This window comes from Ascidiella aspersa, chromosome 2 (assembly GCF_963924565.1).
Source record: "Ascidiella aspersa chromosome 2, kaAscAspe10.2, whole genome shotgun sequence".
Taxonomy (NCBI): domain Eukaryota; kingdom Metazoa; phylum Chordata; class Ascidiacea; order Phlebobranchia; family Ascidiidae; genus Ascidiella; species Ascidiella aspersa.
In genome coordinates this window covers 36,435,728-36,447,965 of record NC_139448.1, presented here as the reverse complement: position 1 = coordinate 36,447,965, position 12,238 = coordinate 36,435,728, and the positions used below count along the sequence as shown (strand labels likewise).

At 36.0% G+C, this 12,238-nt stretch overlaps 1 long non-coding RNA gene across 1 annotated transcript; it reads right to left on the bottom strand.

Moving 5' to 3' along the window:
- Nucleotides 1-8,476: 8,476 nt before the first annotated feature.
- On the bottom strand, nt 8,477-12,028 carry LOC146165546 (uncharacterized). Its single transcript, XR_014494542.1, has 6 exons — nt 11,907-12,028; nt 11,543-11,672; nt 11,024-11,181; nt 10,585-10,716; nt 10,237-10,370; nt 8,477-9,809 (listed from the first exon to the last, which is right to left on the bottom strand). It is a non-coding gene; the product is annotated as an uncharacterized LOC146165546 (long non-coding RNA).
- Nucleotides 12,029-12,238: the final 210 nt, after the last annotated feature.

The window sequence follows — 12,238 nt, the reverse complement described above, 5'->3', positions numbered from 1 at the left end:
AAAAAAATAGTAGTGTAGAGCAGTTTAGTACGTTTGGACAATCTTATATGTCCAGTTGTTAAATTGGCGTTTGTTTACCGATTTTAATAAAACACACAAAATGTTTGCCGTTAGACGGCGTAAGTGAGCGAACTGGAGCACGTTTTCAAATTGTGACGCTAGAGGGTTATATAAAATAAACAAGGCTTGGTCCAGTAACGAACTGCGTCACGTATGACATAAATTCAATCATGAGGCTTTATGAACTTAGACCCTTCTTAAAAATATTAGTTTTTACTTTTAAGGTTGTAAACGTGTGTTTATAAATTTGTTGATGTCAAGGGTTGACATTCGCTAATACTTCAGAGGTTAGATAGTGGTGGCTCTTGGTGTGACAAAATAAATAAAAAAAACTTCGATATTAAAAAAAAGATATATCGGTATCGGTAAATTTTGACCCAAATTTCGGTGTATATTTTTTACGAAAATAGTATGTAGTTTTTCCTGATAATTAACCAAGTTTCCTATTTATTTGGCAAACAATTTTTTTGTCTGGCGTCATGCCAAGTTATCGCGTCATGCCAAGTTAGCAAAATAACAGTTTAAAAAATAGATTTGAGATTCGTCATATGGATATTTTGTAATGCGTGTAATTCCAGTTAAACAAAATTCCGTGAAAGCCACCCTATTTAAAAATATAACATTCACGCCATACTCGTTACTATCTGAAACATTTACACTTCCCTTGTAAAAACTAAAAATAGACTGGACGTCTTTTGCAAAATAACACGCTGGCTGTTCACTTTTTCTATTACTTTATAAAAGACAGACTACACAACCTGACACAAGCTTATCTCAAATATCCTAAAATTCTCTTTCCATCGCATCTGATGACTGAACAACCGGATCTGAAATACATTCTTTACGTGAAAGGCGCGCACTACCGCGCTTAAGTGATTGTGCCTATGTGATGCGTGACGCCTGATCTGAAATACATTCTTTACGTGAAAGGCGCGCACTACCGCGCTCAAGTGATTGTGCCTATGCGATGCGTGGCGCCATTATGCGCGCGAAAAAACGAAACATGGAACTATAGCGAAAGGAAAACATCTTACACTATTGGTAAACCCGTCCTGTTGGCCTTGTTTGTCATTCCCTGAAGAAGGCTTACCGAATAGTAAGCCGAAACGTTGGTTTAACAAATATATACCAGAAGAACTTATTTTTAATATACTATGCCTTGTAGAAACAGCATATGTATTCACCTTCCTTGTTATAATGATCGCCACATTCACCTTCTTTATTTGTACGTATACTGTTACCATACTGTAACCGTTTAACTATCTTTATTCACATATTTTGCTTTTCACTTCATTAAAATAAACCAAAGTTTAACATGTGAGTTTGGCGAAACACCAAGTTAATGTCAATCATTACTGACCGTAGTTTGTTTTAAATTCGTTTTCATTGGTTAAAACTCACTTTACAATTGCAAGCCTATTCTTGTTTGACAAGACAGTAGACATAAAAACACATCACAGTAACAAAAGTCAAACAACTTGTTTTATTGATTATGTAGAGGCAAACTGCTGTGCAGTATTTATTAAAGGCAGCAAAGTGGACAGGGCGTTTAAGTAACTGGACAATTATGCCACAGGCACACACACACACAATCAAAGTTTTTCGTCAACAAAAACTGTTCAGAGGAACCGGAATAAAAAAATGCCATGGTTTTACAAATGTTAAGAGTGAGAGAATGGCGATGTTTTAAAGTGATACCGGTTTACAAAATCACCAAGTTTAGAAAGTCGCACGAAAAAAGGCGGAGATAGTAACTTTTTCTATCCAAGTGTTAAGTGTTAAAGTATTAATATTCAGGGTGATGTGTTGGTAAATCAAAATACACCAATCGTGTATTAACATTGTGAGAACCATAATAGAATTCGTTACTGTGTACAGGTCTAGTGTGCATAATTAGAGTGGATTGAGTAACCTTTTATATCTCATTTTTTTCAAAAAGGTAACATGAGCTGTTGATCTATTGTCGCAGACTAGTTTGTGACTCGATCCTGCTGTTGTAAGTGCTATCGAACAGTGTGTTAACGACGACGGTTGGTTTGCGCAGTCTCCGGCTAAAAAACCTTCGCAGCGTTTCCTAGTAAGTCAGCCGCCAAGTGCAGCCATCCATATCCATCCACACGCCATAGCGTACAATCCAGTTATAATACAAAACTAGCTTGGGCAAAACTAGCTGGACATGGTCTTGGTGACTTTCCGGGTAAACCATACGAACCGCCTTTGTTTATATTTCGCGAAACTCCCGATTATGTCGATTGTTAAGCTCGCAATAACATCGAAAACAAATCGAAATTGGTTGAGACTTTCTTTGACAATCTCGGTTTAGGTTTTTGAATTCTTTTTTAATTAGTTTGGTTTAGAATTAACAGAAAAGTTACATGGTAATTTCATTGGTGAAAGTTAACGCATCATGAAAAGTCTCAAATTAACTTTTCTTGGGACTTGCGGCGAAAATCAAAACAAATTTGTTTTTTCATTTTAATCGGAAAGTTTCGCAAGTAAGGTAACAACTAATGATGTGGAAAACGATCAAATGAATTATTCCAAACAGGATCACGAGATGCTACGTACTTCTGTATAGGCTTGATATATTCATTGTACGTCCAATACGACCTCCAGAAGATATATTAAGATTAATTTGGAACGTTTATAAAATACACCGTACTTTTGTATGGGCTTTAAAGAATTATTCCAAAATGGCCAGAATCAGGCCTAAACAACACTTTAACTAACCCCAAATCTCACCCCTAAGTACATCACTAACTCCCCTAATGTCCTCAACCGAAACCCACTTTATAACCCCACCCTTTACCCACCAATAACCAGGGCTGGGGAGCCACCGTAAAACAGCATTAGCTCCGGCTCCAGCTCTGCGGCTCCAGAGTAGTAAAACTCATATCCTTTGGCTCCGGCTCCAGCTCCGGTGCCATCAGTCACTTATTTAATGGCAAGTTTTAAAAATTGCTTTTGGCTAACTAACGTTGGAGATGGAACAAAATATAAATTCTTAGCTTTAGCAACACAAATTGAAAAATGGCTCCAGCTCCACAAAAATAATAAAAGTGGCTCCGGCTCCGGCTCCAGCTTCACAAAAATAATAACAACGACTCCGGTTATGGCTCCAGAGAAAATGCTTAGCTCCGGGCTCCAGCTCCGGCTCCCCAGCCCTGCCTATAACCACAAACAGGCCCCCAAACCGGTGCCAAAACAGCAGCGCCCGAAAAGCGCCGGTCCAACTAGGGCGTCCCAATATCGAAACCAAAACGGCCGATGCCAGACCAACGGCCCCCAATTATCCCATACCCTCTAAGTACAGTTTCATGCGTTGTTTTGCTTTGGCCATTTAGGCCTTATTCTGATTAATTTAGGAAGTATTTCGACAGGTTTAATACTTATTCAGACGATTTCGATCTTATTCTGTGATATTATTGCGTATTTTTCTTTATTATGTCGTTGGTGTAAATTCCATGGTTTTATAGATTTTCTGCTTTATGTATTGTTGCTTTATAGGTCTTTTTGTGTGTTCCAAAATGTTAGGGTGAAAGTTCGTTTAGACCAAGTCTGAGTCGCCAAACAACAAAACAGCCGTCCCTATTGAGTTTATATTATTCAGTAGGCCTATTGGTGATGCGGAGAGTTACCTCGTAGCATACTTCACAAAACCTAATTATTATAATTAGACAATATTTTGAAATATTCATACAAAGGTGTGTACAATTGCGATAAATAATATTTTGGTAATGATAAAGATATAACGTATTTTTCTGTGCTCTGTGAAAGAAGCAAACAAAAGTACTGTTCACTGTACATTTGCCCATCACTGAAAGGCCTACTACTATACGAGGTATAGGTTCTCAATCTGGGATAATTATTTTTCATTTGAGGGACTTTTTAAAGTTCCAAAAGATAGTTTTGTATTCAAAAAAGCAGTTTTTTTGGTATATTGAACAAATTTAAATAAATAACGAGGTAGATATAATAGATTAAAGCTTGTCTGTTCTAATGGGTAATTTTTTTTAAGTGTAGGCCTACGGATATAGAACACATCTTAAGAAAATAAATTTCAGGGGAATTTTATTTAACATAGCGGGATCGTCATCTGCGTACTAGCGGTCTGCGCAGACCAGCGCTTCGACCAGCAGACCGGAACGCTCGTCATCGCAATGAGAGTTCCAACTTATAATTGAACCCAAAATAAACTTTCAATATGAAATAACCTGCAAAAAATCCCTATAAATAGGTTTGATCGTAACCATGGCACTATTTTACTGCAATAAAAGATAAGCCTACACCTTATGTGGCAAAACATTACTGACCGTATTTGTTTTGAATTCGTTTTAATTTTCTCCCTATTCCTGTTTTTTTACAAGTTCATTGAAAAGTTAAATTATAGCACTTGGTAAACAAACAGTAATCGCTTAAATTTGTTGTTGGGAATATTACATTGCCACGTTTTTGTCAAAATATGTGGTTATTGGGTATTTTTTGCAAGAGTTGTACGTGATTGAGAAACCTTTGCGCCCACTTTGAAACCCTATTTATCAAAACATTAAAAAAGGCACTTTAATACGAAATTTAAAAAGCAGGGAGATTCTAACCCAGGTAAATAGATATGTTTATTGTTACGGTAATAGATTCCCAGGAAGCGGCGAAAGACCGTTAGGTCATCAAAGTCAGCTCCCTCATCGCAATATCATTAGAATACATTTGAAGGCACACAGTTAAGACTTGGACAAAAATTTGAAAACAAATTAAAATTCAGTAATACAACAGAAATTTTTGGCCACTACAGCAAAGAACAACGCTTGCATGAAAACAAAGGGAATTTGCGCATGGCACATTTACCATAGAATACAAAAAGCAACAAACAGCAAAACCATAAAGCTGCTGATATTTCGGGCAGTTTTTAAATTCGCGAACCACAATTACGCTCAGTTGCGCCTCTTGTGGCCAAGTATGTAGCTTCGGAAACTTTGACGGCGGCTTGCTTTACGAGAGGCTGACAACTTGGCGAGCCGTTTTAGCGCTGTCTGAAAAGCTGCAGCGCAACAATTACGAGGAACTTTAAATCACATTCAACTCTCTGTCGCCTCTAGCGAACAACGGCGGCTTGCTTAACGAGAGGCTGACAACTAGGCGAGCAGTTTTAGCGCTGTCTGAAAAGCTGCAGCGCAACCATTACGAGGAACTTCAAATCACATTCAACTCTCTGTCGCCTCTAGCGAACAACGGCGGCTTGCTTAACGAGAGGCTGACAACTTGGCGAGCAGTTTTAGCGCTGTGTGAAAAGCTGCAGCGCAACAATTACGAGGAACTTCAAATCACATTCAACTCTCTGTCGCCTCTAGCGAACAACGGCGGCTTGTTTCACAGAGGCTGACAACTTGGCGAGCAGTTTTAGCGCTGTCTGAAAAGCTGCAGCGCAACAATTACGAGGAACTTCAAATCTCATTCAACTCTTTGTCGCCTCTAGCGAACAACGGCGGCTTGCTTCACAGAAGCTGACAACTTGGCGAGCAGTTTTAGCGCTGTCTGAAAAGCTGCAGCGCAACAATTACGAGGAACTTCAAATCTCATTCAACTCTCTGTCGCCTCTAGCGAACAACGGCGGCTTGCTTAACGAGAGGCTGACAACTTGGCGAGCAGTTTTAGCGCTGTCTGAAAAGCTGCAGCGCAACAATTACGAGGAACTTCAAATCACATTCAACTCTCTGTCGCCTCTAGCGAACAACGGCGGCTTGTTTCACAGAGGCTGACAACTTGGCGAGCTTATAAGCATGACGTTAGCGCTGTCGGAACATTAAGACTTAGCTGATAATGTTAAAATCTGAAAAAGTGTTAGGCTCCCAACGTTAGGTTTTTATTATTTTAGAACTTTTAAGTCACAAAAACAACTTACTTTTAATAATTACCTTTTGTTGCAAAATATTTACAGCTAAAGTCACTTATACAGTCTTTCAAAATTATTAACAGACTGCGAAGTTTGAAGCAGGGCTGCGCAAAAGTGCACCTTCGGCGAGATATCAGAGACAAAATATCGTTCAATTATCGCAATTATCAGGATGGCCGTAGCTATTTATGAAATAAATGGCTTGCTAAGCCGTTGTCGGTATTTGTCTAGTTTAAAACGACGGTTTATAAAAACTAAACACATGTACCAGCATTTCAAAGTGCATTCTCAGGTCGCTAGATTTTATTGCATATCGAAATGATTCAGTGAAACTGCGCTTTCTTGGTATTTTTCATATTTGTTTACATCTGTTTACCACAAAAGTCATTTTTTTCCATTATATTATACGTGTTGCAAAAAGAGCTGAAAATGGCAGAAATGCAAGTTTAAACACCTCTCATCTGAATGATATTGGTCTTTGAATCGACCCATTCACTGTTTTCCAACGAAATATATTAATCGAAGACTATATACGTATCGCCAAATACACAAAAAGCGCAAAATAACTACCGCTTAATTACGAGGAACCAATTCAGCTTTCTTTTGTGTTTAGAGGATTTTGCATTATTGTTTCACCAAACTTTCTAATAGTTATCGTCTATCGTGTTTTATGTTAACTGCTTCAAACCAGTGGTGATAGTAAGCCTGAAAATCATACTGGAAAAATATAAGTTCGCTGTAAACGTGTCGCAACCTCCTTGAACGCTCTTATACCAAGATCTCTACGCACGACGTCAAACCATAAGCTCCGGTTTCCTGAAAACTTAACCTCAGGTTTGCGTTTAACCAGTTGCGGTATAGTTATAAGTTTCAAAATGTTTTGTTTTTCTCGTAACAGAATTTTCCACAAAACAAAGCATTACTGGAACGACTTGCATTCCATTCCGTGTTAAATTTTATCCTTGTACACCGTTAATATAACGTGTCTGTACGATTAAGATCGAATTCAATACAACAAACTAAGAATTCCTGCGGCAAAGCTAGTATTTAAGAGAACGTACTTTGTGCGCAACAGGGAACGGGACGTTGTTTTGCACAATGTACGTAAAAATGTGCGCACTGTTTTTTAAAAATGTGCGCACATTTTTTCACATTTTTAGAGTTAGAGGTTAAAGTTTAGAGTTAGAGTTTCGAGAGTTAAAGTAGAGTTAAAAGAGTTAGTGTTAGGGATTTCCGAATGTGCGCAGTTTTTTGAGATAGGTAATGCAACTCTAACTTTAAACTTTAACTTACAAATGTTCGCACATTTTGAAGGCATTTTACAATGTGCGCACAGTTTTTGCGCACATTATGCAAAAAATGTTCGCATGCGTCTCTTTTTTGAATTTTGGATAACAACACTCGACACTTTGTATTTTACTCCGATAACCCGTATGTTGAATAATAAATACGCAATCCTCAACCAACGTCATAAGTATAATCAAACGGGCACATTTGGTTTAATTATTACGTTCAAATGTGACCTTTTTCAGGGTGTTGAACCTCAAAAGGATGAATTTTTCGGAACTAAAACCAGACCATTTTAAGCTTATGGAACTGTGATATCAAAAATAATTCATTTTAAAAAATCTTAAGCACTTTTACTAATTTTTAAACTTTAATTCCTTAAATTGTTTTCCACAACACAGGTAATTTTTGATCATGTTAAATGAACAATTTTTATACGGCGTTTCTTTCATACCCTTGTGGCCAAATCCTTTTTTGTTTTTTCGGATTTTTTTTTTCAGAAACCAAAAATTTAAACTACGCCAGATCTTTGTCGCCTCTATCGAGCAAAGGCGGCTTGCTTTGAGAAACGCTGACAAAATAAAAAGTCAATAAGCATAAGGTTAAATTGTACAGAAATGTAAAAATGTCATCTAAAAACGCTTGACCCTAAGTTGTGTGTTGAAATGAATTGGGAACCAACAACTAACAAAATGTGACTCACTGAATTAATGCTGGCTGTTAGTACGGGACCCTGGATCCTACGCTATTCCCGTATGGTTTGCAGTTCTGTTGTTATTCCACAAACACAGATATGTTTGCGGTAGCTAATAATCAAAAGACAAAACCTTAACAAATGAAGTCAGGTCGATCGAAGGGTAAAGAGTCAACTTCACGATTACGACAAGTCAAAGCAATCCGTTTGGCTCTGCGGTTGTATGTTTCAGTTGTTGATAAGCTAGTCAATGATAGATGTTAGTTAACCGTATAAACACATGCTTGCGTTAGTGGTCGAATGCATAGAGCTTATTGTTTCGATGGTGTACTGTGTAAGTGAGCTATTATCGTTGCAACTCGCAAAGTGTCATAAATCCAAGCAGCGGTGAACAATGCCCTAACCCTAACCCAACCGTAGCACTGTTGCTTGGTTTTATGTATCAATTTGCTTTACTACGGAGACTGCAACAGTTAAGAACAAATTTACAGGAATGTGTTGTTATTGAGCAGACAAAATTGCCTCAACGTTGCTTTGATGACGTAAATACATTTATTACTTCAATTTTAATACAACGAAGTTTCAAACATTTAAATAGTACCACCATATAACGGTGTAATCGAAATCAAACACAATCGCAATATAAAAACGTCGAATACATAATGTGAACGATATTTCAAGCGGTAAAGTCAAAAGTCAAATAATAAGCCTCAACAAAGTACAAACAAGGTCGTTAAGACAAATAAAAATATCTGAACTCAAGAATATCGAACAAACAAGCATTAACAAAATACTGCAGAAAATATTGTGCCGCTCACAAAGGCCGTTAAAACAGTTTAAAGTTGATTTTAAAACTATTTTTTTTTGCTTTTATTACTTTTTTTACTTACTTTTATATCTTCAGGCGGCCATAAAGGTTAAACAAATGTCATAAAACAAGAAGAAAAACAAATTTGATTTTAGAGTTGAAAGTAAAACACGTTGAAAAAGATGAATTTCAATATATTCGCTTTCCTTGCTTTATTTCGCTTAACTTCTGCCGTTGAATTGGATGAACGTGCTTACTTAAAAGGGGATGTTGGCCTGGTTTTAATTGATTGTTACTATTTTAAACAAGAGCCGCCATACGTACGGATTTTCCAAAAATGTCAAGAATTTTAGAGACAAGCATGTGAAAAAATTTCAACTTTTACCAATTCAGTTTAGTGGACAATTAGAAAGTTATTCAAAAAGTCATGGATGAATCCTGGGATTTTACCAGTTCGAAAATGCTAACTCTATTATAAAGACCTAGTAGAGATTGTGCAAACTTATAGAATGACAAAAAACGTATTAACAACAAACTCTTGATCTGTGTGATAGATATTTTCCGGTATTACGGTTGAATATTGTAAATGTACTTTTTTAATAAAGACTAGGTATGTGTATCGTATAGTATTCATACATGTTACTATGAACATTTGTGCCATAACCAACAAAAGGAAGCAAAGCAATAAACCGGAAAAGGTAGCATTAAAGAGATAAAAGATTTCTAAAAAAATCCAGCAAATAAATCGCAACACAAAGACGCACACATAAAATAGCTTAATGCATAGTATAGGTGACATTAGACTTTTTTGGTGCCGCTGGTGTAAGTAAAGTGAAAAAAACATTTTGTAGTTCCGAAATAAAGCAATATTGTTTAGCGTGTAATGTTCAGCCCACCTTATGTTGTAACACAGCTCGGTATTCCCTCCAAGCTCCAAGTACCATCAGCTTGGCAGGTTGAGAGCCCGGTAGCTGTCCCTGTGTAGCCAGTGGTGCAGGTGAATGTGTGGCTCGCTCCAAACCCACTGTTTGCTGGGGCTGCTGACACACCAGCTTGGCTCAGATTTCCACATCCTTATAACACACAACAAGATTGATACTTTGTGAAAAAGGGATTTGATTCCTTTGTACACAATGTGGACCTTTCAAAACTCAAGTGGCTTGCGTGTACATTGTACATACAATGCAAAGCATTTATGTAAAATTATTCTGTAGGGTTATCTAAATGCGGTAAATGGCCTAGTTTTGAGTTCTGCAAATCATTTGAAACTAAATAGATTGGAAACAACATTGAGAATATTACTTATGTTTAGTCTATTTTAACAAACAAGAATTTGGGCAGTGATGTACTTATTTTTTTGATTTAGAGCATCATTAGGACCTTAAATATGGAAATAATTGTAAATAAATTTAGGACAAATCAAGAACTGTAAGTTCGTGTTAAACAGATAACTAAGATAAATAATTACTCTGTAAAAAAACATATGAACAAATATCGCACTTGCAGTTGAAAATTCCAAATAGCCCAGACGCAGATGAATCATAATAATCTTGAAGACTAATGTTGTACGAAGCAGAAGTACGTTGGTTTGGAATCTCATCGATAAATCAACTGAGCTAACGTTTCTCACAATGCTTCAAATTAAAATATTCAAATTTGTAGCATGAAATTAAAAATAATAAAGTTCAAACAGTAAACTTATTTTCTATTATTATTGCACAATTAAAAGACAAAGTAAAGTATAAAAAAAGTAAGATTATGTTAAAACAGTGGCGAAAAGTAAACATAATTAAAATAATAATATTAAAGAAGAAAATTAAAATACAAAGACGCATGAATCATGCTTACATGTTTGGAAATAAACCATTTGAAGCGGAAAGCTGTAGAATTGGTCACAACTCACAAGTGATATTGATGCAGTTATGTTGCTTTCTGGTAAGAATCCATTTGGTGAAGTTTCAAGAGTTAGGGGGATTTTAACTGAAAATAAATAAAGTGTCATTCACCTACAACTACACTTTAGGGAGAATTGTTGTAAATAAAATATAATGCAACAAAAGCAACAATCCAAGACTTTCCAGTTTAATATTAATAAAATGTGTGACTGAATAAGGTCAAATCTACTTCAAACACTCTTAGTCACTTAGTGTATGCATCACCCTAATCTAGCTGCTTATGGCTCCACAAGAACCAATAATAAAAAGTCACTTAGTTACATTTTATGCTAACAACATTCTGTGTTTGTTTATAAAAAAGCTGTTTAAACAAGGAGGAATTATTTTCTTACCAAATATACACAAAGGTGTTCGCCACCACTGAGCATCATAATCGCAGTATGGCTGTAGGTTCATGCCAGTATATCCACTTTTGCATGTAAATTTGTGACTGCTCCCATGTCCCTTGTTGGCTGGAACATCCTGGATAACTCCATCCAATGTCACATATCTGAATTAAAAGATTGGATTTTTTGCCACAGTCAAAAACAGTCACCCATCTTTCAAATGACATGATAGCACTTAACTAAAATCGTAATTTTATTTTATTATTGATCCTTTTTTAATCAGCTGAACAACTAAAAAACAAAAAATCAAGAAGTACATAAAAAAACTTGAGAGTAGATTTATGGACGAATTTATTTTTTTAGGAATATATTTGTGTTGGTATAGCTGTATAATCCATATGTTGGTATAGCTGTATAATACATAAATATCTTATCAATGTGGTTTATAAGTTGTTATAAATACTCAGTTGTATTTTTTTAATCCACAAAGGCTATAAAATGTTAAATAAAGAAAAAAAAACTTACATCGTACATCATAATTGAAATTTTAAGGCCTAAACCATCAGTCGTTGTGACAGAAATATTTTTATCCTTTAAAATGAGCGGCTCCAATCTAATGTAATTGCGTACGAAGTAGCTACCAATCAAACAAGCGCTGAAAAATGAAAGAACATTTATTCTTTTGTGGACCAGGTTGTCTCCGTCGGTTGGGTAAACTAATTTACATAAGTTCAACTGAGTTCTGTCAATTAAGTTTAATTGTTTATCTTATGAGTGAATATAACAAATCCATATTTTTTTTTAATTCATCTAGATTTTATTTTAGTAAAAATGTGGGAAATTAAAACACTATGCTGCAATTTCATGGATACCGTCAAACCAAACCAACCTATATGTTCTGTTGTTGTAAATGCTTCCAATCTGTTGAGTGCATTCACATGTGGAGGAAACATTGTAGAGACATGTGATAGCAATCTAAAAGTTTAAGTGTAGAATCAACGCTGACTACAAAAAGGGATTCAGCAAGGATTGCATTTTGTTTATTTTACGGTTATTTGAAAAAGCCAATTACCCATTTTTTACACAAATATGCTACAATTTATTTTAGTATGCTTATTTTGCTAGGGACGGGCTTTGAATTCAAATAAGACTACCTGAGTTCTGAGTCGGACGTGTACATACAATGTAAATTCAGAACTAATAAGGACACAAACTGTGAAG